The 26,650-nt window shown below is 34.8% G+C and overlaps 2 pseudogenes; one reads left to right on the top strand and one right to left on the bottom strand.

Annotated features, from left to right (window-relative positions):
• Positions 1 to 26,650, top strand: part of LOC128170701 (uncharacterized) — a 723,116-nt pseudogene that overhangs the window by 51,793 nt on the left and 644,673 nt on the right.
• LOC128170721 (uncharacterized) lies at positions 24,028 to 25,345 on the bottom strand (annotated as a pseudogene).

Here is a 26,650-nt window from a genome sequence, read left to right as displayed (position 1 = left end):
TTAGGGTTTTTCCTCAATATTTCTGAGGATTAGTCTAGCCCCCCCCCCACTTTCAATTTGCTTCCGACGCTAGTAAATCATGATACAGTCATACATGTAGTAAAGTCTGAAATGCATGTAAATAATTAAAAAATTATTATATTAGACTCAAACTCCAAGTGGGTTTTACTTGTTATTATCAACTGTAGAAGAATTTTTTTAAAAAAATTCCTGTGTACATGTGTTGGCGTGGTATTAAAAAAAGAAATGAATTAGCTCTAAACTTCAGGTTGTACGAATATTTGGTACGATTTGTAAAAATTTACAACGACTTTACCTTAATGTGTTTGCTTAATTAGTTACTGTACCTCAAGGTTCATTCAAATGATAACTAAATGATTTAAGAAGGAGTCTTACAAAATAGGTATAATAATCTATTTTACTAAATAATTATAATTAATTTATCAGTTTTACTCACTCAGGTACACACAAATTGAAAAAAAATTCCCACCGGGCTCCAGTTATAAACTCACGCTTCGTACTGTGTATATGTTATGTAACAGTCTTTTGTTCACTCCTGACAGACAAAACCCTGCAATCCACACAGAATATACAGGAAAATCACAGAGGAGGTCACCTGGACAAAGAATGTATACACATGTATACACGTGCCCGAGTACCTAAGATTAATGATTTCATCATATGCATTAAACAAGATCAGACATCAGTTTTTCTTTTCAAATTCAATTAATTACTTAGTATAAATGTTCTTAATCGCCTTATTTGCCACATTTGAAGATAGTTACATGTATACATATAGTTTCAGTCACGCTGAAACCTTACTATACATTTTAGTATATACGGATTCATTATCATTAGGCTGAATTAAACTTAAACCTGTTGAAAATAAATGATATCACTATTAAACTCAAATCAATTTTAGTAATAGTTTCAGCAATGCGTAAACCATTTGGAATCTTAACTTTAAGTTTCAGCATACTGAAACCTAGCGGAAATGTTCTGAAACTGATTGATATTTCCATAATAATTTAAACAACTTTTCACATTATTCAAATTTAGTTTCCGCATTGCGGAAACCATCAGGAATCTTAACTTAGAGTTTCAGCATACTGAAACCTAGCGGAAATGTTCTGAAACTGATTGATATTTCCATAATAATTTACACAACTATTCACACGACTCAAATTTAGTTTTCGCATTGCGGAAACCATCAGGAATCTTAGACTAAAGTTTCTGCTGACTGAAACCTTACGGATACTTGCTGAATCGATATAATGGTTTCCGCATTGCGGAAACTATACATGAAACTTCAACTTCAAGTTTCAGCAAGGTTTCCATATAGTTTCAGTTTTGCTGAAACTTGATTTTTCATCCAGTGCTACGCCGATTTTGAAATCATTCTCAAGTGGCATTACGGTCGTCCACCATTTACCATGTAGATAGCATTACACATGCTCTTCGGCTTTACTTACAAGGATTTTGGACGTTCGTCTAACACTACAATCATGTGGCATACTGTGGCCATGATTCGGCTGACCAGTTCATTGACCATCGAATCAAACAGGATGACGAGCTTGTGGGGGTCTTACGCTATTCAAAACCAATGTTTTTGTCTGACGAAGAGAACGAAGCATTCCAGGAAACGACTATATGCTACATGAGTAACAAATAATTGGGAAAAATTGCCGTTCGTGATCATTGTCACGTGACGGGAAAATATCGAGAGGCAGCCAACACTAATTGTAATCTATATCTGCGACTCGGAGAGAGGATATTAGTTTTTTTTCGTGAGCTCAAAGAGTATGTTGCCCACTACATTATGAACGCCATCAGCAAATTTAAGCAAAACAGATCAAATAAATAATAGAAAACTACATATATATTTCGTATTCGTTGGGGAGATTGGATTGAGTCGACACGTTCAAATTTCGTCAATTAACGTCTTTCGACAAAATATTCGCCAATCTGGCCAAAGAGGCCATCTACAAATTTTCTCATCTCAAATCTCGCCTCATTCTGGAAACGATCGGATAATGCTACACGGACTTGCTAAAACGATCTCGAAGGAAAAACTGTGTCCGATGTGGGTTATAATTATAATTATAATTTAAAATTCAAAACATAGAACAGTATCACGACTTGTACATGGAAACTGGTATGTATCTTTTAGCCGATGCGTTTGCGTTATCTCTACTTGGAAATGTATTGTCTCGATGCAGCTCATTTTTACACGGCCCTGATACTAGCTTGGCAGGCCGCTCTCAAGATGGCGGTTGTGAAACTTGTAAACTAACTTGGTGCAAGTATCTTCTTTTATCTCAAGCCTTGCCAAGAGCTCTGTTTGATAAGCGGATAGCAGTTAAGGCTTAATTTGAAAGGACTCGGGAGCTATAGGATAGTCATGCAATTTTACGGCATATTTCACATCGACTTCATATATGAAACCAGTCATCTTCAACAGGGATGGCATGAATGTCGATAGTCTTCATCTCGTCGAGGGTATGTTATCAAAAATCGTAAGTCGACAAAGACTGACTCATGGCCCACACGTACAGATTGTTGGCATCTAAATACATCAAATAGTGTGTGGGTTGACGGGAATCGTAGTCGTTAAGATGGGGATTGTTAGCTTCCACAATTTTTTTCTAGAAATCATAGCAATGCCTCCTCTGAGCTCCTTTTAAACAAACAGATGCATATCCGGATCAGTCAATAGCTCAAGTTTCACAACAGCCATCTTGAGAGCGGCATGCCAAGCTAGTATCAGGGCCGTGTAAAAATGAGCTGCATCGAGACAATACATTTCCAAGTAGAGATAACACAAACGCATCGGCTAAATGATACATACCAGTTTCCATGTACAAGTCGTGATACAGTTCTAAGTTTTGAATTTTAAAAAACGTCCGCAACCCACATCGGACACAGTTTTTCCTTCGAGATCGTTTTAGCAAGTCCGTGTAGCATTATCCGATCGTTTCCGGAAATGAGGCGAGCTTTGATATGAGATGATTTGTAGATGACCTCTTTTGTTAGATTGGCGAATATTTTGTCGAAAGACGTTAATTGACGAAATTGGAACGTGTCGACTCAATCCAATCTCCCCAACGAAAACGAAATATATATGTATTTTTCTGTTATTTATTTGATCTTTATGCTTAAATTTGCGGATGGCGTTCATGATGTAGTGGGCGTCATACTCTTTGATCTCACGAAAAAAAACTAATATCCTCTCTCCGAGTCGCAGATATAGATTACAATTAGTGTGGGCTGGCCCTCGATATTTTCCCGTCACGTGACAATAATTACGAACGGCAATTTTCCCCAATTATTTGTTATTCATGTAGCATATAGTTGCTTCCTGGAATGCTTCGTTTTCTTCGTTAGACAAAAACATTGGTTTTGAATAGCGAAAGACCTTCACAAGCTCGTCATCCAGTTTGATTCGATGGTCAATGAACTGGTCAGCCGAATCATGGCCACAGTATGCCACATGATTGTAGTGTTAGACGAACGTCCAAAATCCTTGTAAGTAAAGCAAAAGAGCACGTGTTATGCTAGCTACATGGTGAATGGTGGACGACCGTAATGCTACTTGAGAATGATTTCAAAATCGGCGTAGACTACAAATGAAACCTTGAGCTGCTTTGAAACAACGCAAAACTGGAGCCATTTGTCTTTATTAATTCGCACTTCGGCCCGCTGTGCACCGTGTTCTTCACAATAAGACACGTGTTTTTCTAAAACCCGATTTTTAGAAAACCCATGGAGATAATGATGGCAATGAAATAGTTAATTTCCTTTCTGTACATATTTATTAATATGTTAATTTTTTTTATCAAGCAGTAATGAGATTTATCCTCCCTGGTTAGAACGAAGAAATCCATGTGTTTTAATCCTCCTTCTCCAGTTAGATGTAGAGGGTGTGTTTCTCTCTTTTCGTAGCCAAACACATAAATAGATATGTCGTTTCTCGTATCGAATTTAGGAATACCTCCGACCTGGACATGTATTGGAGTGTCTGGGAAGTCGAGCTTATCAATGTGTTGCATATATTTCATAACTCGTTGCGGATCCTCCGTAGCTGGAATTATGGCAGCTAATAAGGACCACATGAAGCATTATTGATCGGTATTCTAGACGTCGACATGGCCTTTTTGCTGGCAAGTTATGTTGGTGACGGTATGTTTATATATATATGGAGTCTTTCATAGGATCGTGTTTCACAATATGAATGGTAACTCCGAGGACCTTGCACAGTATCCAGTATCTCTTTGGTATTCAGTGAACGATTTGAACATGATGCTTTCTCTCAAATCGGGCTTAATGGCTGCGTTGTTGAGCACCATGCGGCATAGGCCGTGGAAATGAGGTTCTTCAGTGTCCACTTGATCCCCCATGTCTGGAAGGGTGGCATAAAACTTTATTCCTATTGGTGCGTTCCTCTTTTAAAATCGATCTTATGGTCTTTGTTTGACTTGCAGGAAGGTCAAGAGTTCGTATTTGCTTTTGTCGGTGGCCTCCAATAACATTTTCTTCAAATTTCCCCGAGAGTCCCTTCCTCTGAAATACAATCTTCTTTGAAGTCCTCGGCATAAATGTCTACAAAACCAAGACAAATAAATCGTAATTTTTTTTTTTTTATTTGAAATCAAAAATATCGACAGAAAATACCAATACCTATCAATTTACCTTTCATACCATTTGACGAATTTCCGCTGACCGATGAAATGGAACACATAATTATAATTTCATTGGCAGTACTGTCGGTGTTGATTACATTTGTCACCTTTTTAGATGAGCATGGTTCTATATCTGAAAATTCGGAAAGGTTTCTCGTGTGACGTAAAATATAAATTGTCTTCTCTATTAAAACATATTCTCCATGTTGACAAAGGAAGGAATTTGATTTATAAGTATATCGCTGATGTCGATGTAAAATTGATAGTCGAGTAAAAATCCTAATTCTGCTATTGAAATTGATAAACCCTGAAACTACTCAAGACAAAACAATAAATAACTGAAGAAATTGTTACTGTATTATATTGTTCTTAATGCCTTATTTCTTTTAGTTGTTACAACTACACTTCATTGTTTACAATTTAAATTGATGAGAATTTAGGTGTTTTTTTCTAATTTCTCTCTGAATGGTTGTTGAAAAATGCTCACCTGATAAGCAACTAATTTCCAAACCCAAAGAACGGGACAACACTCAGTTAAAAAACAAATAACCAGTAGATACAGAGCTGTTTTGTTGATGCATCATTGGAAATTGAAGTCGAGTCTAGGGCTTCTTCATGTATAAAAATTAAGAATTATACCTCATGCAACATCACTCAGAATGAACAACCAGAATTACGTGTACATGCATTTTGCAACAAGCGTTTATTAAAGATAAAGTCAATTAGCAATCATAATTCGTCAGATATTTAATTTTAGTTTTTATGTTTTCTTACTATTAAAAGGGTAAACAAACGTCTTATCTTTGGAGAAATGAAATATTCATAGCTCGTTGGCTGATATTATCTTTGTTTAACCTATCCCATAGATAAACAGATTTCTATGATTTCTCAAAGGCGATTACCGAGTAAACTGTTGAAGTGTCGCAGTGCATTAAATTGAAGCTTTTATTATTAGTTTTCTCTTTGATAAACCTAAGAAGATTGATGAAGAACAAAAGTTTTTTCTTTTCTTTTTTTTGATACATAAATAACCACAAATGATATGAAGCACTATTAAAGGTTTTGAAATAAGCTCGAACATAGAATTTTCTAACTTATATCTGATATCAAGATAATTCATGTAGGTATACAAAGAAATCGTTAATAGTAATATATAAAAGATACATCCTGCATCGCATGTTTTGTTAAAAGAACATGCGTTTCAGCAAAAAGTGCGTTTTGCCCAATATCTGCTAGGCATTGGCTGTTGCTTTTTGTAATGATAGGAGTCTGTAATTTGTAGACTCTCGGGAAAGTAGTAATTTTTAGGACGGTCAATTTTAGAGTAGACGAATTTGTGTAAATTTGGCACCTATTATCCCTTCTTTATTTCTATGTATCACACACATCACGGTGGGAAGCATTGTCTAGCTAGAAATCAGTACTTTGGCGGGGTCATGTACAATGTTGTTACGATTTTGAACGAATCACATAATACTTTGTTCTTAATATCACTATTAACATTTATTCTTTTACAATTTACTTAGTATGTTGGGTGTTAAAACGACAATGCATTTGTCTTTCAGTGTTATAAAATCTTACTGATTTTATGTCCGTAGAGCATATTTATTAAAACATAAAACAAGTTAAAAAAGAACATTAGCTTCGATCATAACTAAATCGCTTGTACTGGTGGTACTTGTTAAGGACCCTCGCTACACCTAGACACATACTTAACAACATGGCGATTTTGATATTTTGTTTAATTGTTTGTATCAATCTACTTGGTTGTACACTGACATTGCTCAGTCGTTAAGTGAAGCACAGATCATGAAATCGAATCATCCTGGGACTTTTGTTCATATTAACTGTACTAAATTTTTGAAAAGATAATTCTTAATCCAAAATTACAATTTTTTCGCCTTTTAGAGTTTAATACATCTTATTCAACATGCTTTCTATCATAATCAAGACTATTTCTGCTGATTTGATTGAAATAATGCAAGGTGTAGTGAGACACCTTAAATAATATGCAAGTGTTAACTGTGTATTACATGTCGTTGAGTACACCCTTTATCCACTACCGAAATAACTGTCTAGAAACATTCGCGAAAACATATAATTTATAAGACATAAATCATAATTTATAATAAAGATGATGATGCCCATTAATTAATTGTTGTTCTTGTTAGGTTTTTTTAATGTTGTTGCTGATGCAAATACATCCAGAGATTGATTTTTTTTTTTTGCAGAGACTTTCTCTGTTCAATCCTCTGTTCGGCAACATAACATCCCCTCAGGTCAACCGACCGCAAAACACGATATTTCGACCAACACGCACACATACCCACACAGTGGCATTGCGCCTACACCTACCGACTTTCATTAGAACCCTACAATTATAATCATTATCTCACAAGCAGTAACGACCGACATCGGCACATTACATAATACACATAGTTCACTGCCTACTCGGACCATGGATTACCGGCGGTCCAGTTAATTTAACACTACTACACAATTTAACATTTTCACAACAACTACTAGCATCATCAATACATTACATTACACCAACATTAGCACTTATAGGTGCACTGTACACACCATATCAACAGAGACGTTACAGATAGTACCAACCTAGGAGCATCGACATTCAACCACCAGGAAAGAGGAATCGACGCAATCCGTGAAAAAATTACACAATCTGCCTTTTACTTCCCAAGTTTGTTAGCACTATTCCCCTTCATATAAGCATGTTTCTGGTTTTATAAAGTTATTAATAAGTAATATAGAAAGAAAGCTAGAGAAAATATAATGCATATGTCTGATGACGACTGAATTGAGATGCATTTGGCCACTAAAGCCATAAAAGAAATTTTTGTGTTAACTATTTTTTTTTCTCAATCTGCGTTAAGTGCATGAAATAAACGGTTTCACAATTATTGTGAATATTTCTTTGTTTACACTTCACCATTTTTTAAAAAATATTTTTGTTTAACTTTGTTTACCTTCTGTGTATCTTTTATGTATATAAATACTACTTGGGATGATGTAGCATGTTACCGTGGTTCATGTGCATGTTAACCGAGTCACTTGAAAAAATGGGAAGAGGAAGAGGGTATGATTAATCTCAATAATCAGTAGCAATTTTTCAATATGACAATGATTTTTTTTTCTTTTCATCAATAAAAGATAATATGGTTGGAATATAAAATGTAAATTTATTAAAAAGTTATTACCGTATTTTCTGTAAATAGTTTATTTTCTAAAAAGAACATTTTTCCTTTTATATGAATAATTTAATTTCTGTGGTTTCAGTGTCGGAAGCCTCTTACATGGGGTTACAGCCCTCAACCTGATCAGGCTGAACATCCTGGGGTAGAGACTAAGGGCCTGCCTTAAATGCCTAAGGGTGACTTCTGGCACATTATTTTAAAAGGAAGAGGATTCCCGATGCTCTCGGTGTGTGTGTGGGGGGGGGGAGGGTAGGTGTAGAAGGAGAATGGAGAAACCAGCCAAACTCACTCCCGGGAACAACGACGCCCTCGGGATCAGTCCCGCAATTCCAAGAGTGACACAAAGAAGTACGTGTTATTTTAGTCGTAATCAAAACTCACGCCTTATAAGGCCTAACGTGATTAACAGTAAACGTTGTATGTTATGATATTAATTTGTTTTGAAGAAAGAGGAATTTGACGGCCCTGCGTTGTATACCCACTCGCAGACGTAGTAGTAGTTTATTTTAAACATTGACATCGTGTTAGCGCTCACGCTAAATTATCTGAGTTACTCTTTGACCTACATTGTGTATTATTTATTGTCAAATTGGTTTTTTCTCCAATGTGTCTGATTTTTTCACATTACATAAAATAATCAATTTGATTCATATTATTTCATACTTTCACTACATTATAATTGGATAAAATTTCATTATTTTTCTCAAGGAACGAATTGGACGACTTTTAAGAGCCCAAGAGACTATTCTAAAACTTTTGACTTCTCACTTAGACATGATAAAAACATCTTGAAAAAGTCATATTTGTTTTTGATTTCGTTTCCATTTAACCGAAACATGTTTCAATGATGAAAATCACGACTGTGTGAAATTCTTTTTTAATGGGCCGGCGAAACGTGTTGTCAATTAAATCGTCACTTTTCCGAGACACAGTTCAGTAAATAACTTTGACAATATAAAATTCAATATCCGTGACAAAATGATAACCAAATACATAAAATAAACGATAACGTATACAGGTGTGGTGTGTATTGAGATACTCCTTAAAAAATGCAAATGTAATGGTTATGATGGCGATCACTGGCGTGTAAAGTTTTTCAAAAGAAATAAGAAGGGGAACCTTTCCTCAATATTATCTTATCTCCCGTAGTAATATGTATCATTAATCAAATCATTTCATAAAATATCATTTGACTGGCTGATGAATAGAGGTACATCCAGGCGGGATAGTTAACCCAATGAAAGATCTACATCGTACAACCCCCCGTGTCATGACTCACTGTTGATTTCTATGATCATCGATGCATTCATCTTTGGTAACTATAAATACCTTTTACAAATAATACCCCCATTGAATATTGGTTTGTTTTAGGTGGGGGTATGAACAACAGAGTTTTTTATTGGGGTTCAAACTATTGATTTCAATAGTCATCGCTTGATTGACTCTGGAATGCTTCGATGACTGACCTTGACTGCTTTGATCTTTGATCCATTGAATATGATCTTCGATCCACTGAATATTATTACCTTTTATCTTCGATCTATTGATTAGCATAACAATATGATCTTCGATCCATTGAATATAATTACCTTTGATCTTCGATCCCTTAATTAACATAACAATAGAAATACCCCCATTAAGTAGGTCAAGGTTGACTTCCATTGTTCTCGAGAAAAATAGACCATTGTTCTCGAGAACAATAGCTCTATTGTTTTGCCCCCCTATACAGCCCCCTATACTACTCATACATCTACACGTAACACAACGTACAAATTTAGTGGTTAAAAGCAGAGGGCTAGAGTCGGTGGAATCTCTGATAATCTTAAGGTTTTCACGTTTTCGTTGGAAACACATGCAAATGGTCCACGTATTGTCGTCCTTTTTTAAAGGACAGCAACTTCTTTCATTAATAATTTTATTTTGTGTAAAAGTGCGTGTACCAAATGTCCATGACATTTTGTTTTATGCTTGTGTTCAGTTCAACACGTGCGATGATTTTGCTGCTGAAATAAACACGATTTCCGGTGTCGTCATCGTGACCGGACAGGAATGCTAGAGGTAGTAGGATTGCCGTTCAAAAGTTTCACAAACAAATAACAAGAAATCACATTGACGCAAGCGTCAAACGGGCCGCAAAAATATAAATGTAATTGTTGTTTGAATCATCATTGGTTGTTAACATAAAAACACAGAACGAAGAAGAAAATAACGAGTTGGTTGTACTTTAATGGTAGATTTTGATTTTAATTACTATATTTTCAGCAACATGTTTTGAAGTTTAACATTCTACTATTAATATAAAAAATAGAGTTCGTTACTGTAAGCATTTCTAACGGTAGTTGTTTGAGCATTGCTTAAGTATGAATTAAGTAATGGAGAACACATTGATTTGTACATTATTTTAATACAAATTTCAATTCATTATTATTCTCCTGGAAATTATTTATTTCAAACCATCTTAATTTTTTTGGTGGATTGTACTGAATTAAAACTTAGTGCATTAGTTTATATAATTTCAAGAGACCACATAATAAAATAGAAATGGATTAAGATAAAGGTACATGTAAGATCATGCTCATCCGGTAGAATCTGTTTAACTTTAAAGGTAAAAAATAATTTTCAGGTCCATTCAAATTTTCAGTTCTTTCATATTTTTGCGTAAATAATTGATATGGATGTCATTTCATGATAATCTTCTACCACAAAATACATGGCAATATAATAAATTCACACACAAAATCATTTTTTTTTGACGCAGCACATAGAAATTCAAATACATCAAAAACACTAAAATACATTATATAAAATTTAATGTCATTCAGGACTTTAGTATTTCAGGTCTTTAGTATGCCCCGTATACCGATACAATAAACAACTCCGAAATTTTCCGAATATATTATAGTCTCGATAAAACGCGTCTAACACGACAGTCTATGACAAAATTTTCATTTACGAGTAAAACAAAAAAATATGTAATCTATACTACTATATGAAAATAATAGACTCGAATTATTTAGCTTTAATACTGATAAATCATAAGAGTGCTGTCTTTTGTTTTATATATTTTTAATATTATCGGTATTTGAAGATTACCAATTTGTTTATATTTTTTCTCAATCAAGCTTCGTTAATTAATTATCAACGAAAGTTCCTTCAAAAATTCCGGAAATCATCTGAATTTTTTGGATTTTACAATCTTGCGCATGCGCATTACATTCACGCTAAATCACGGGAGGCTCTTTATTTTATGTTTCCACTTAAATTTGGGGCAGTTTACGCTTTATAAACCGTTTATAAAAAAGCGTAAACTGTTTCAAACCATTTTATATCGTATAAAACTAATAAATATTGAATTCATTGCTTATAATTTAATTTTTTACTCTTAATTCTAGATAAAAACGGTCATTTGACCTTTAAAATGACGTAAGATTGTACAAAATTCAAACATAACGTCAGGCGTATTGATACGTTTTTGACGTTAGTCTTACTATGACGTAGGCAACATTCTTTTTACGATATAAAATAATTTTTTAGCCAATCACAAAGCGCGTTACAACCAGAATTAAATTATAATACCATATTTGCATGGATAAACTTGGAAACGATAAAACAAATGCGTGTTAATTTTCTTTTTTTCTGTTCACCAAAGAAAATACAGGAGATAACAATAACACAGCGCATTCCCTATAAAAAAAAATCCCGAGAGTTTCGAATGTGTACATGGTGAACAAAAAACGTTGTTGAAATATGTTGAATTCTGCGATTATAGAATTTAACTTTTCGCAGAAAGGTACATGTATTTACAGCTTTAAAATGGTTTGTTGTGAACAATTTGACTGTTATTTTAAATGCAACTTTATTATTTTTCTCCAAAATCGTTTTGGAGCTATTCTGCAATTTTCTGCTACATTACGGGTAAATATGGGAGGCATTTTAACTGTGGTGAAGGCCTTTCCCGAGACTCAGTTAGATTATTCCAACTCAGCAGAGTGCAGTGAAATTAATAGCATTATTGTAGGCTTGAAGTTTGGTTATCCAAATGGCAACAATATACGGTGTTTTGATGTATCTATTTTGTAAATGTCTGATAATATCGTATGCAATGTCAACCCATGCACGCACGGGTCAAAGTCTCATTTTTTTTAAAAAAAACATAAAACATATTTCTACGTGCAAATTTCCTTTTTATTGATAAAAATGAGCATAATATTAATTCATTAAAAAAAAACTATCCCGCAGAAACGCAGTTACAATATTTAAATGTGTATCAAATAACGGACCGCCTCCTGGCGGCCCGTAATGACATTTGACATGAATTAAGAAAACAAATCACAGATGTATACATGTGTAAGGATACGACAGAATATAAAACGGACTAAACTCATCGTCTTCTGACTGGACAGGAATCCTATAGGTAGAGAATTGCCGTCCAAAAGACAATCTAAATTGTATTTTGCCGTCAAAAAGACAATTTTGAAATTTTTATTTCACAAACGCATAATCACAGGATGAATATCTGTCATTCAGTCAATTTAAAGGTGACTGAAAGATAACTGAAATGTGACTGAATGGCATATGTGTGCCATTCAGTCACCTTTCTAGACCATTCAGTTATCATTCAGTTGACTGGATGGCAGAGATTCATCCTGTGAATGATATTTGACACGAATTAATATAAAAGGAAGATTTTTCTTAAATTTACATACAAAAATTTGAATTAACATGGAGTTGCCCCCCCCCCCCACACACACACACACTTTTAAGGGACAATGTAAAGAATTAAACTGAAAATAAGGTAATAATCAGTGAAACTAAAGATAATAGTACCCCCACCCTTACGGATTAGGATTTTCAGGGTTTTGGAAAATACCTTTAAATTTCTCTCTTTTTTTTCTTGCCAAGACTTTTTGGATAAGTTTGGCCCCCCTCTCACGTTCAAAAACGATGCTACGTGCCTGGTTCCTCAATGTTGACATTTTTTAAATTAGGCTATAGATCTAAGTCGTTTGTTCAGACACAGACCCTCCCCCCTTTTAAGAAATATGTTTACTTTGAGTATATATACGTTAAGCGTAGCGAGCTCCATAGACAACGTGTACGAACGGAGGAAATTCGAGTTGAAATCTGCACATTGTTCAAAGAAAATTTTGTGGACCCGCATGAAAACGTTCTACTATCCCAGTGATCCTTTGCGGTGCATAGCAACATGGTGGAACAGGAAGTGTTTCTACGGAAAATTCTTACCTCTACATCGCATACAGAATTTTCATTTACAAAAAAAAAAATCCTTCTTAAAACATTACTGTAAACAACACATAAGCTTACGTAAAAAAGACTGAACTTTTGCTGACATATGACGTCATTTCCTTCTCTGAATTTGTCCGACAATTTACGAAAACTGTCGAGCGCAAAAGAATGTTAACAATGACGTCACAAAGATCTCGCGTTTTAATTTCCCGCGATACATTTAGAGGTGGATCAAGCATATGTAGGCCTACTAGATCATGTAGGAAGTACTCAGTATCAGTGTTAACGGTGACTCTTTGGCTGATTAGTTTTGTTTTGATGATTTTTTTTTCCTTAGTAAATACACATGCAAGTTCCATGCTAAATTTATTGTCATATTGATCCAATCATATATGCATACGTTAGGTAGGTGACAAAAAAATTATTTAGAAAGAAAAGTCTAATCATTATTAGATCTACGTGCAGCCACGTCATTTTGTATAAATAGTGAACTGTTAAAATATCTACCGGTACATGTATTTGTTATATAGTTGCATATGTGGTCAAATAATATTGGATATCACACACTAAGAAAGGGGTGAGGGCACATGTCTACAACGCTTATATAGCGTACAAAAATTAAAAAGATTTAAAACAAAATTAATGTCACAGAGGAAAATAATTAAAACACAGGTTACAACAAGGAACAAAATGAGAAATAACAAACAAAATTTATTTTTACTGATTTTAATGATCATTATTTAAAGGTAAAGAAAAGATAAAACATAATTTAATCTACATGAAAAAAAACGGTGTTGTGTTTATCAAAATATTTTGATACAATGTAAGTCTGTTTAACATTTTATTAATGCTCAGTGGTAATTTGTAGAAAGAGGCCATTCGAATAAAAGTTTGATAACTTCGATCGGGTTCCTTGCGGTGGTAAAAGTTTTTGAGACAAACCCAAAGTTTTTTGGTTAGGGCAATTCCACGGGTTCAACCATTGCATTTAACAATGATGACAGATGTGTGGTTCCTTCTGCGCTCGCCCCAACGGTCACACCGTAAAACATATAAGCGAGCGCAGCGAGGCGGCGCGAAGCACTGCTCGCGTAGCGAGCTTCATGGACAACGTGTACGAACGGAGAAAATTCGAGTTGAAATCTGCCCATTGTTTAAAGAAATTTTTATGAGGCCACGTGAAAAAGTTCTACATATTCCCAATAATCCTTTGCGGTGCATAGCAACATGGTGGAACAGGAAGCGTTTCTAAGAAAAATTCTTACCTCTTAATCGTATACATCTAATTCAGTTATGATAACAACAAAACTCTTTTAAAAACACTGAAGTAAACAACACATTTGCTTACGTAAAAAACTAAGTATAACATCACAGTAGGTGCGTTCAGAGTTGTACCGTTGGTGAAATTCAGATTTACCGCTTGCAGCATTTGGTTGCCATCGGTGAACTTTGGTAGCAAATGGTCACCAAGTGCTGCCATTTGTAGCAATTTATATAAGTAGTACTATGAACGATTTCTTTTCAAATTCAAACAAATGGTAGCCTTTGGTTACCAATTGTAACCATCTGAACATATAAAACAGTTGAAAAAAAAAAAAACACCTTTCCTCTGTGACGTGTGACTGTTTTCCTTTAAAACAGCTTCATTGAGTAATTTATTATGCTTATCATCATTAATACAAAGAAAATAAAATATTAATTGCAAAATTGATAATCAATATTTAACGCCAGCAAAAAAGTATATTAATCAAAATTAGGTGCATATTTTAACAAAAGCTCGGACTTTGGGTAGGTGTGTCAAACAGCAATATGACATAGACCTATCAATAATTTCTTTGTTGACCACTCAGCCATCAACAACAACAAGATTTGTCTGGCTTATATATAAAGCAATTTCTACGCAATCTGTGCATCTTTCACTCGATATCAACATTCTTTTAACTTGATTTGATTCGAGAAATAATAACGTCTTACCGAAAGTCCAAGCTCGAATATCAAAATGCCGGTTCTCTATCACATACTTTCTATAATAATATAAAGTTTCTGGATATAGAAGCGGGTTTTAGAAGCCCTCAGTTGTCTCAGATTGACTTCAAAATATTCATTCAATAAGATGTGCATATATCCTATTCTAAAGCGCTTTATTTACATCAGTATATATAGGCATCTTATAACCCATCATGTTGAATAAGCATAATGACGTCACCTACCAATCTTGCTTAAGCTCTAGGCTGCTGGTAGATTTGGTGACCTCATTTGAAATTGAAAATACACCAATGGTCAACATTGGTAACCAATTGCTACCAATGGGAACCATTTGTAGACATTGGGGACCGAACTTGCCGTTGGTAACAATCTGGTGAACTCTGAACGCACCTACTGACTTTGCGCAATAAATTAAGAGGTGGATCAAGCATATGTACTTTGTGTAACGTGTAGTAAGTTTTCGGTATCAGTGTTAATGGTGACTCTTCGGCTGATTAGTTTTGTTTTGATCATATGTTTTTGCTTAGTAAATACACATGCAAGTTCCATACTTAACTGACTGTCATATTGATCCATGCGTAAGGTAGGTGACAAAAAATTATTTTTAAAAATGTCTTCAACGCATATATATAGCATACAAAAATTAACAAAATCACAGGTGCTTGAGGACATGATCGACCCCCCCCCCCCTCCACCTCACCCCCCCCCCCCCGGGACTTTATTATTTTTTATTTTTAATTAAATTATCCTTTTATGACATATTTCTTATCTTATTTATACATTCATTGCCCCAAATTACCTAAAACAAATATTTAAAAAAAAAATCAGATCCTCTACATATATAATACAAGAAGTCCCCGGGGTCTATATATTGGGGAGGGGGGGGGTCGATCCTGTCCTCAAGCACCTGTGAACAAAATTATAAACGAATTGATTATACAGAGGGAAATAACAACAAGGAACAAAATGGGAAATAACACACTCAGACAAGCAGTTCAATTTTTAATGATTTTAATTATCATTATCAAAAAGTAAAGGAATGATAAAACATGATTGTCTTTTTATAAAGAAAAAAATCAAACGGCTTTGATTCAACATATTTTGATAAGTCTGTTTTACATTTAATTTATGCTCAGTGGTAGTTTGTTCAGGGGCGTTTATACGTACCTGGTTTGTTTAAGTGTATTAGCCTAAAATGGACAATTGGAATAAATGTTTGATAACTTCGGGTTCATTGCGGTGATAAAAGTTTTCGAGACAATGCCAAAGTTTTTAGGTTGGGGCAAGTCCACGGGTTAACGTTGCATTTAACAATGATGAGAGATGTTTGGTTCCTTCTGCGGTCGCCCCAACTGTCACACCGTAAAACATATTATAAAGATTAATTAAGTAATAATGAAAGCTAAGTTGACCGATTAATACATTAAAAACTAAATATTCGAACAGCGTTTTCCATTTTTGAAAACCATCTGGGACTGAAACAACTTGTGGTCGAAATTATTGGGTGGCGAAACGTCTAAGCTTCGCTGTGACGTATGTCAAACAGACGATAGACAGATTTGGGAAGAAGAAAGGAAAGTTTATTTCTATTCGTTTAGATAATTGTTCTCCGTGAAACAAAAGGTTTGTTATATCATATATTCTACAATGTAGTCTACTTCTTGAATATACTGTAGTGAAATGTACATTATTATGTAACTACTTATTATGCAAATGACCTCTGACCCTGGTCCACTGCGCGTCCCAATACCAACTGAGGCGAGTTCAACAGAGCAAGCGTTCGCGAGCGCTCGCGAGCTCTCGCCAAAATTCTCTATACCCGCAACACAAATTTTGGCGAGCGATCGCGAGCGATCGCTCTGTTGAACACGCCTCTGGAGCTCCAGTATTCAGTTCAGTTCAGCCCGCCTACCCGTTAACACCTACAGTCTGTATATTGTATTGCCTGATGTCCATGTCCATGTCCATTGTTGTTCGTCATAAGGTAGGGTTGTCTTATGCACATGTACTGTGTAATATGTTTACATAATATCGGTTTCACGACAATACCATGCCAGTGACAATATATGTGAGATAAAACGCGATATTTTTAAAAATCAACTAGGCCGATGTAACGTTAAATATTGAATTAAAATGGCTACCCGGAAATCGTGTCATTCATATATATGTAAAGTTTTCAAGAAAAAACTGTTGTAACTTAGTTCAGGCAAGGGAGGAGGGGGTAAGTTGTTTCAATCCAACAGCTGTATGTACCGGTAGATATAATAGGTGATTAATGATTTCAGTAAGAAATATAACGTTACCACAATCTCGATGACCTACATTTTTTTCTCTAAGCTTTTATACCACACCCCAGAAAATTCCCATTACTTAATTCTATTATATGATTATATCTAAGAATGTTCGTACCCTTAGTCCCAACTTTTGAAATGCCCCAAGTAAAGAAAGGAGGTCGATGATAATATATTTTTTTTTATTGATTTTCACTCATCATTAACTGATTAAATTAACATTATATAAAAATTTAAATAAAAAATCTACTGTGTAAATGAATTGCGTCGCCGTCCTTAAACATGTACTACATGTAAGAAATGGGGTCAGTTGCTATCAATGTCTTAATCACTTACCTGAATTACAAAAAAAATATATAGAAAAAAGTTGACATTTTGTCAATAAACTGAAAAATGCCTGCACCAGAGTAACTGCTTACACCTTTGGTATTTCAACAAGTGTGATATGATGTCCATCAACTATAATTGATTATATTTTTATACCATGAAAGATTAGTAGTAAACCTTTTACATTAATTTGTAAACAATGAACAAATTGTGTTCTACCTCTATATGAATAAATCATGTATACATCAAATAGGGAGGTTGAATGGGGGATGACCCCCCCCCCTCCCCAATTATTTTTTTTTCAAAATCATCTTTTATCTGAAAATTTTATTTGGAACAGTTTTAATAATTATAGTAAAATTTGACCTTAAGAACAATCAGTTTCAGCGAGAAGTAATACGGAATCGGAAAAAACCACAGTGTGGTGATCTGGAAACTCAGTTTAAACTCTGTAAAATTGACAGCATCAAGAAAGAAAAATTGATGGGTATATAATTTAATTCTGGTTGTAATGCACTTTCTGATTGGCTAAAAAATTGTGTAACCCGGGGTATTTGGGTCGGTCTTAAGTCCGTTGTGGATATAAAGTTGAGATGAAATCAGTTTACTTCTTTATTTGATGTAATCAATTACAAAATAGGTATAAGTAAACCCTGCAATGAATTAAATGCGAGTTAGGACAGATAACTCTTACAAGCATGTAGTTTTGACAAAATATGATAATATTCCTCTTTACAAACTAGACTCAAAAATATTTGTGTCTATATTTAAATTATCTGCTTATTACATAAATAAACAATAATAATCACATCTGTATAAATAGAACTGTACGTTATCATGTCAAACTATCATGTAGAAATATTAATCAGTTTCATAATACTACTAATACTATGATATATATTTATATATAACTATACGTGAACTAAGCTTAAACCATGTTTAAACAATGCTTACCTCACATGAGGTGTAAAGGTTGGTTAGGAACAATATTCAGGATGTACAAATAATACTGTAGTTGATAATCTGATATATAATGTAAATTTCAAGTAAACACAAGTAGACTTCCAAATAGGAACCGGTTTAACAAAGAAATTTCCCAATAAAATTGTCACATGACCAAAAAAGTAACAGCTGACCAATTTTATCCAATAGAAATACAGGGATACAGGAAAAAGGGTATTCCTTCTAAATATAGATATTGCATTGCCAGAGTTAAAAATAACAAAAGACAGGACTCTTACATTAAGGTTAGATAACTGTATTAAATATTTTTGTTAAATATTGCATTGACTAAATAATAATAATATAAAAATAATACACTGTACCAATATTCAAATATTTTCATGTTAGAAAAAGATTTGAACATAATCACCAAAATTATGCTATAATACATATAATATAATAAACATATTTAATTCATGAAATTTCGCTCTACCACAATTGTTTAATATCATATAAAGAATGTTGCCTACGTCATGATAAGATTAACGTCAAAAATTTATCAATACACCTGACGTTACGTTTGAATTTTGTACAATTTTATGTCATTTTAAGGGCCAAATGACTGTTTTTACGTACAACGAAGAGTAAAAATTTAAAGTATAAGCAATGAATTCAATATTTATTTGTTTTATACGATATAAAATGGTTTGGGGCAGTTTACGCTTCATAAACTGCGAAATAATAAATTTACACATATATCAACCATTTTAGTTTATATTTTTCATCCTGCTCTTGTAAAAATCAAGCCATGCAGTTGGGTTTTTATTTCAATTTTAAAGAAAAGGTTAAGAAACATGAAAAACAATTAAGAAAAAATTGGACACAATAAATGCAAAAATGAACCCAAAAATATTTTTTAAAATATTAAGCATTGCATCATATAAATGTGTATACATATATATGATGTTAAATCCAGTGCTTGCGTGGGATATCATCAAATACTAGTGTGTAACAGTTGATGGTCTCTTTACAGGTTCCCAGGCTGTGTCTGACTGTTGACTGATAGGTTATACCAGTCTGTAGTATGTAACAGTTGATGGTCTCTTTACAGGTTCCCTGTGTCTGACTGTTGACTGATAGGTTATACCAGTCTGTAGTATGTAACAGTTGATGGTCTCTTTACAGGTTTCCTGTGTCCGACTGTTGACTGATAGGTTATACCAGTCTGTAGTATGTAACAGTTGATGGTCTCTTTACAGGTTCCCTGTGTCCGACTGTTGACTGATAGGTTATACCAGTCTGTAGTGTGTAACAGTTGATGGTCTCTTTACAGGTTCCCTGTGTCCGACTGTTGACTGATAGGTTATACCAGTCTGTAGTGTGTAACAGTTGATGGTCTCTTTACAGGTTCCCTGTGTCCGACTGTTGACTGATAGGTTATACCAGTCTGTAGTGTGTAACAGTTGATGGTCTCTTTACAGGTTCCCTGTGTACGACTGTTGACTGATAGGTTATACCAGTCTGTAGTATGTAACAGTTGATGGTCTCTTTACAGGTTCCCAGGCTGTGTCTGACTGTTGACTGATATATCTAAGAGAGAATATATGTTGTATAGTATTCATGTAAAATCACCATGTTCATGTAGCTATACTTTTTATTTTTAGGTCACCTGAGTCACTCAGGAGACCTACTGCTATCTCATATTTGTCGTCGTGTGTCATTCATAGACATTTTAGTATACATCTCTTAAATGGGTATGAGGGCAGTAGTCATTGTGTTAGTCCTGGGGTAAGAACTGTTGCCCGATAGCATAGGCCGAGGTCAACATCAATTTCTTACCAAGGAACTGACAATATAACTATTGCCCACATTCCCATTTGATGATTGATGTGTTAGACGAGGAGAAACATATCCTTGTGGTAATGTGTGGGCTGGGATATTGTCCAATTATCTGCCCGGGGGACAGTCAAAAATCAACCAGGGTTAAGGGAATAGCAAAGCATGGGCCATAAGCCAGTATTTAACATGTATACATTAATGGATTCCCATTTTGCACACATTTGATGATAGGTGTGAATTCTATTTTGATAGCAAGTACAAAATGTTCTCGACATGGGGTAAAGACACAACTACATTTTACCTAGATGTCTTTTAACCCCATTTTAAAAAGTTACATTGTGTATTTCATAGGTGAATTGTAAATAAGAACATACTGAAGATATGTGACGCATACTGATGGAGAATTTAAAAATTAAACGATACTTACAAAGTAGACGCATACTTCGGAGAATTACAATCAAACTTCTACTTTGTAAGTATCGTTTAATTTTTAAATTCTCCATCAGTATGCGTCAGCATCGAGATCACGTGAGAGATTTAAAGTGTGGCCACAGCACTAAATATGAGAAATGGACTTAGCAATAATGTCCTAATTTCTACTGAAAGCATTAACAAATATTTTAGTTTACCAAATTTATTCAAACAAACATGTTCAAACTATTGGGTTGAATTGTCACTTATGGAATATTTGGATAAAACTGACAGTCCAAAATTATCACTATTTACAGTTCTGTGGTAAAACTTATGAAATGTTCCTGAGTTAGACCATCCTGCAGCATCCATGATACCGGTGAGCGACCATAGACTTTGCAGCACTAGTGGCAGCGGAGCGTGGGCTATGTGCACTAAAAATGTTCGTGTCTATGCCAGCATCTGTCATCACTTTTTTGATCCAGCATGCTACTGTTTCACTAGTTACAGCATTATGTGGTTTTCTAATCATCAACAATAACTTAGTTGTATCTCCTCTAATATCTGCTGTTGTTTTTAAGTAAAGTTTCAACAGTGAATATACACACAGAGGTGGACTATCTGAAAACTTTCTTAACACTAAAGGCGCAACTTGAAAAGATGGTCTTGTTTGCTTGAGTAACACATTAAACCTAAATACTATACAATCATCCTCTATATACATATCTCTTATATCTAAACAAGCTAAGGACTGACAACGTTGTCCTGAAACTAAAGCTAATAACATAGTCAACTTAAGGGTCATATCTGGTAAAGACAAACTCTCATTTTCTAACAAACTAAGGTATTCTAACACTATATTTACATCCCAAGTAGTACCATATCTAGGCAAACAAGGTTTAATATTGAATACACCTCTCAAGAATCTTTTCACTAAAGGATGTTGGCCTACAGGGAGATTATCTACAATAATGAAACCTGACAGTGCTGATCTGGCTGTGTTTATAGCACTATAACCACAACCCTCTGTCATAAGTGATGCTAAAGAATCTAGCACATTAGAAATAGTAGGTACACAATTGTTACACTGAACTTGACTTGAATATTGAAACCACTTCTTAATGTACACATTGTATTGTTTACAAGTGGAGCCTCTCCATGATTTCATAAGAACTGAAATTGATCTTTCCGATAAATCAAGTTTCTTGAAATTTTCCCTGAAACATGGCACACCATCAAATGAAGTTTTCGGGCCAGAGGGTGCACTTGTGAAGGACTGTTGTTCAACTGCAGCATTGTTTTGAATGGCTTCAGAACAAGTGGAGGTTTCACACACATTCTCAAGATGATTGGGTACCAGTTCTGTGTGTCCCATAGAGGTTTAACCAAGAGGCCTTCTGCTTTGTCCATCATGATTTTTTGACATACTCGGTCGATAATGCTAAACGGAGGAAAAGCATAAAAAGACAAATTAATCCAAGAAATAGTGAATGCATCAACAAAAGATGCTCCAGGTTCATTTTTCCAACTTAAAAAACATTCGAACTGTTTGTTAAGTCGATATGCAAATAAATCAATATGTGGTTTAAAATATACACTAGTTATAGTTTTAAAAAGTTTTTCATTCAACATCCATTCTGTTTCATCTCGAATCATTCTACTCTCCCTGTCTGCCACTACATTATCAACACCTGGTAGATGTACAGCTGTTAACCACATATTATTTCTTTGCACAAAAGTCCATATTTCTCTAGCTTTATAATTACATGCTGTTGATTTTGTACCACCCATATTGTTAATATATGCCACTGTTGTGGAATTGCCACAATAAATTTTTACATGTTTATTACACAACTCAGCATGAAAACTTTGTAGTCAAAGAAAAACTGCATGTAATTCCAAATAGTTAATGTTGGACAAGGACTGTTTTTCTTCAATGGACCAATGTCCCCCTGTAGAGACACCATTGTATTCTGCCCCCAACCTATTCCTGATGCATCAGTGGTTAGTGTCGCTTGGATACTTTTCTGTCGAATTGGAGCCTTGATGCCACTATTTATTTGTATTGACCACCATTTTAAGTCTTGAAGTGCCTCTGCTGACAGTATCATTTTTTAATCAAAGTTTCCCTTGTTACATTTAAGTGCTATGGCTTTTTCTTTTTCAAGTAGTTTGGTATGTAACAATCCTAAAAGTATTGCTACTGAAGATGAAATAAGGACTCCCACTAGTTCTGCCACTTGTCTAATTGAATGTGATTTATTTGAACAAAAATTGTGATAAAGATTATTGAATTTCTTTATCTTTTCCGGAGTAAGACTGATTGTCATTGATTTAGAATTCAAAACAAATCCTAAAAATACAATTTCATGTGTAGGTACCACCACTGATTTTTCTTTATTGATCTTAAATCCCAATTGTTCAAATAGATCTATTGTGTCTTGTGTGTTTTTTAAACACTGTTCATTAGTTTCTCCTTGTAATTAGGAATCATCAATGTATGCAACAGACACACGTCCTTTAGATCTAAGTGAAGCATATACTGGTTTTAGGAGCTTAGTGAAAAGTCTGGGTGCACTTGACAGACCATTTGGTAAACATGTGTACTGATAAAGAGTTCCGTTCCAAATGAATCTTAAATATTTTCTGTCAGGATAAGCTACATTCACAGTATAATATGCATCACTTAGATCCACAGAACCCATATAACATCCCGGTTGAATCAATCTTAAAGCTGTACACAGTGTTTCCATTTTAAAATGAGCGTACTCAATGTTTTCATTCAGTTGTTTTAAATTCAAGTTGCCATCCTTTTTAGGACGTAAAAACACAGTTGAAGTATATTCATCATCAGAGTGTGAAGCTTTCTCCACTACCCCTTTCGCCATTAACTTTAAAAACTCTCTGTCTAGAGCCACAGCCTCTGCAGAGTTGAGTTTAGTTTCTCTCACTGAATATTGAACAGGTACTGAAGTAAATTCTAATGAATATCCTTTAACAGCATTAAGGATGTATCTGTCATGTGTGATAGTTTTCCACACTGATAAAAATTGACTAATCCGCCGGCATGTTGAATGTCACCTACCTTCTCTACTTTTGGTGGGACACAGGTTTCTTGGTGTAGTTCTTCTTTGTTTCGTGATTGCTGTGGTGGTAGTTCCGGTTGTAATGCCCAAGCTGGTAATGCTGGGGTCCTCTCCCTAAAAAATTGGGTTTGGATCTTTCTCTGAACTTCAGACGAGGATTGAACTTCATTCTAGTTTTGGAAGTTTTGTCATCATAAGCTACCTTGTTAGCCATTTTGTTGTGTTCCGTGATGTTTTTCATTTTTTCCACCACGTCATCACCAAACAAGTATGCCGTTATTTCAGTCTGACAAGTGCACAGTTTTTTGTATTCTGGTTTCATGTTATTTTTTATACATACTTTTCTGTGCAAAGAAAGTTCAGTGTTACTAGAGGCCAACAAGGCCACACCATTGAGCAGATCTTTGGCTGCTTTGTTTTTGTCAAATTCATTGTAAGGTTTCAGCAAACTATCAACCACCTTGATTACGGGACCAAGTCCTTTCAATAGGGTTTTCTCAATCTGGATCTTATGAACCTTTACGTCCGTCGATCTCGTAGTTTCGTTCATACAATAGTTCCATATGAAATCATTCACTCGAGGAAATTCCAACTTGCAGTGATCTGGCCGTAAATGTTTATCAAAAACGTTGTCACGGCATCGGCAGTTTTGTCCTCAACAATGTAGTTGGAAACAGCGAAGAAGTCTTCGTCATGTTTATCCGAGCCGCCATTTTTGTTTACTTCTACGTCATGTCTGCCCAAGTCTGAAGGCCCCGCCTCCTTTTAATTTTCCATGCGCGGTCGACTCGCAGTTTATCTTGGCCTTTTTTTCTGAGTTATTAGAAACGTTGTCGGCCTTTCTTTTAGTTGTACTATGTTTTCCAACCGATTCAGAATCACTATCATCAGCCGATTCTGCTTGCACATAAATCAAGTTATTTATTGCGTCCAAGGATTTCTTCATTGCCATCATAGCCGAATTTTGATCTACCATGAATCTTTTGAACATGGATTCGGTAACAAATTCGGTGTTGTGCACACTATCTTGTTCCCTGCACACATCATCTTGTGTAGTTACGTAATCTTCTTCTTTAGATCTTGGTCTCGAAGAATGATCGTCCACCCACTTATGGGCAATTGGTGACGAATTATGTTCAAGCGCATCTCGCTTACGAGAATGCGTTGCACTTGAATGCGCATCTTGAGCATGATGCGTTTCCGACTGTTCAATAACTTGGGTTAGAAAATCCCCCAAAATGGCGTCGGAGCCTGAGGGACGCTCCTCGTCCATCATGTCCATATCGTAAAATCGTACGATAAAAGTTTACATCTAAAAACTCCTTTCAAATTTACCGCAAAAGTTCTGCACCAATTCACTATCCAACGAGAAACGCTAAATGTACTAAAATACGGTCACAAAACAAAGTTAAATTACAGAGCATAACATTCTACGACTAATCAAATCTGGGTCAAACTTCGCATTGAATTCTGGGAATAGCTTTGCAATCTCACGTGATCTCGATGCTGACGCATACTGATGGCGAATCCCATTTTAAAAAGTTACATTCTGTATTTCATAGGTGAATTGTAAATAAGAACATACTGAAGGTATGTGTCACATTAAAAAAAACCAGTGGTTCAATAGAATCAGACAGAAGGCAAATCCTGTGTCAGCCCTCATTTCTATAACTAAGTTATTGGATGTGTGTGTGTGTGTGTGTTGGGGGGGGGGGGTAAGATCTAAAGAGTAATAATATTGTATGTACATTTTTAGAGAAAGTCTGTTTGAGAGAGAGGGAGAAAGAATGAGAGAAAGAATGAGAGAAAGAGGAGAGAGAATGAGAGAAAGAGAGAAAAAAGATAGAAGAGAGGGATGATAGAAAGCAATATTACATATAAGAAGAGAGAGAGAGAAAGATTACATGTCTGAGAGAATAAGTAAGATGCACATGTTTACATGTACAACAGTAAGGAGAGAGAGAGAGAGAGAGAGAGAGAGAGAGAGAGAGAGAGAGAGAGAGAGAGAGAGAGAGAGAGAGAGAGAGATAGAGAGAGAGAGAGAGAGAGAGAGGGAATATATGTCTGAGGGAATAAGTAAGATGCACATCTTTACATATATAAGAGTAAGGAGAGAGAGAGAGGGGGGGGGTTAGCAAAGTTTAGAAAGTGTATAGCATTGAATGATTTATTTTTGACGTCTGCCGTTAGCAGACAAATTGAATAACGTGCGTTAGCGCGTTATGATAATTTGTCTGCTCATCTGACAAGATGACGTCAAAAATAAATCATTCAATGCTTATATTTACATTCCCTTACTGATTAAATCAATTGTTTACTTAAATAATTAAGCATTGAATCATTAGTTTTTTAACTAATGATTCAATGCTTATATTTACGTTTTTTAACATTTTTTCCCTTTGTCCAAATATATTCATTTTTAAAAATCTCTGCCTTATTCAACGAGTAATGCACAATTAACGGAACAGCCATTGGAACACTCGATTTATGCTGACAAAAATAGTCCACAGCGTTTTAAATCATTGTAACACAATTTTACTTTTTATTCTGTAATCTAATGAATTTACTTTTGGTATACTAAAACAATAATCAACTGAAGTAATTTAACTGTTAGAAAATATTCACAA

The sequence above is a fragment of the Crassostrea angulata genome, chromosome 2 (genome assembly GCF_025612915.1).
Source record: "Crassostrea angulata isolate pt1a10 chromosome 2, ASM2561291v2, whole genome shotgun sequence".
Classification (NCBI taxonomy): Eukaryota; Metazoa; Mollusca; class Bivalvia; order Ostreida; family Ostreidae; genus Magallana; species Magallana angulata.
The sequence above is the reverse complement of the archived record's forward strand: the minus strand, read 5'-3'. Positions and strand labels throughout refer to the sequence as shown.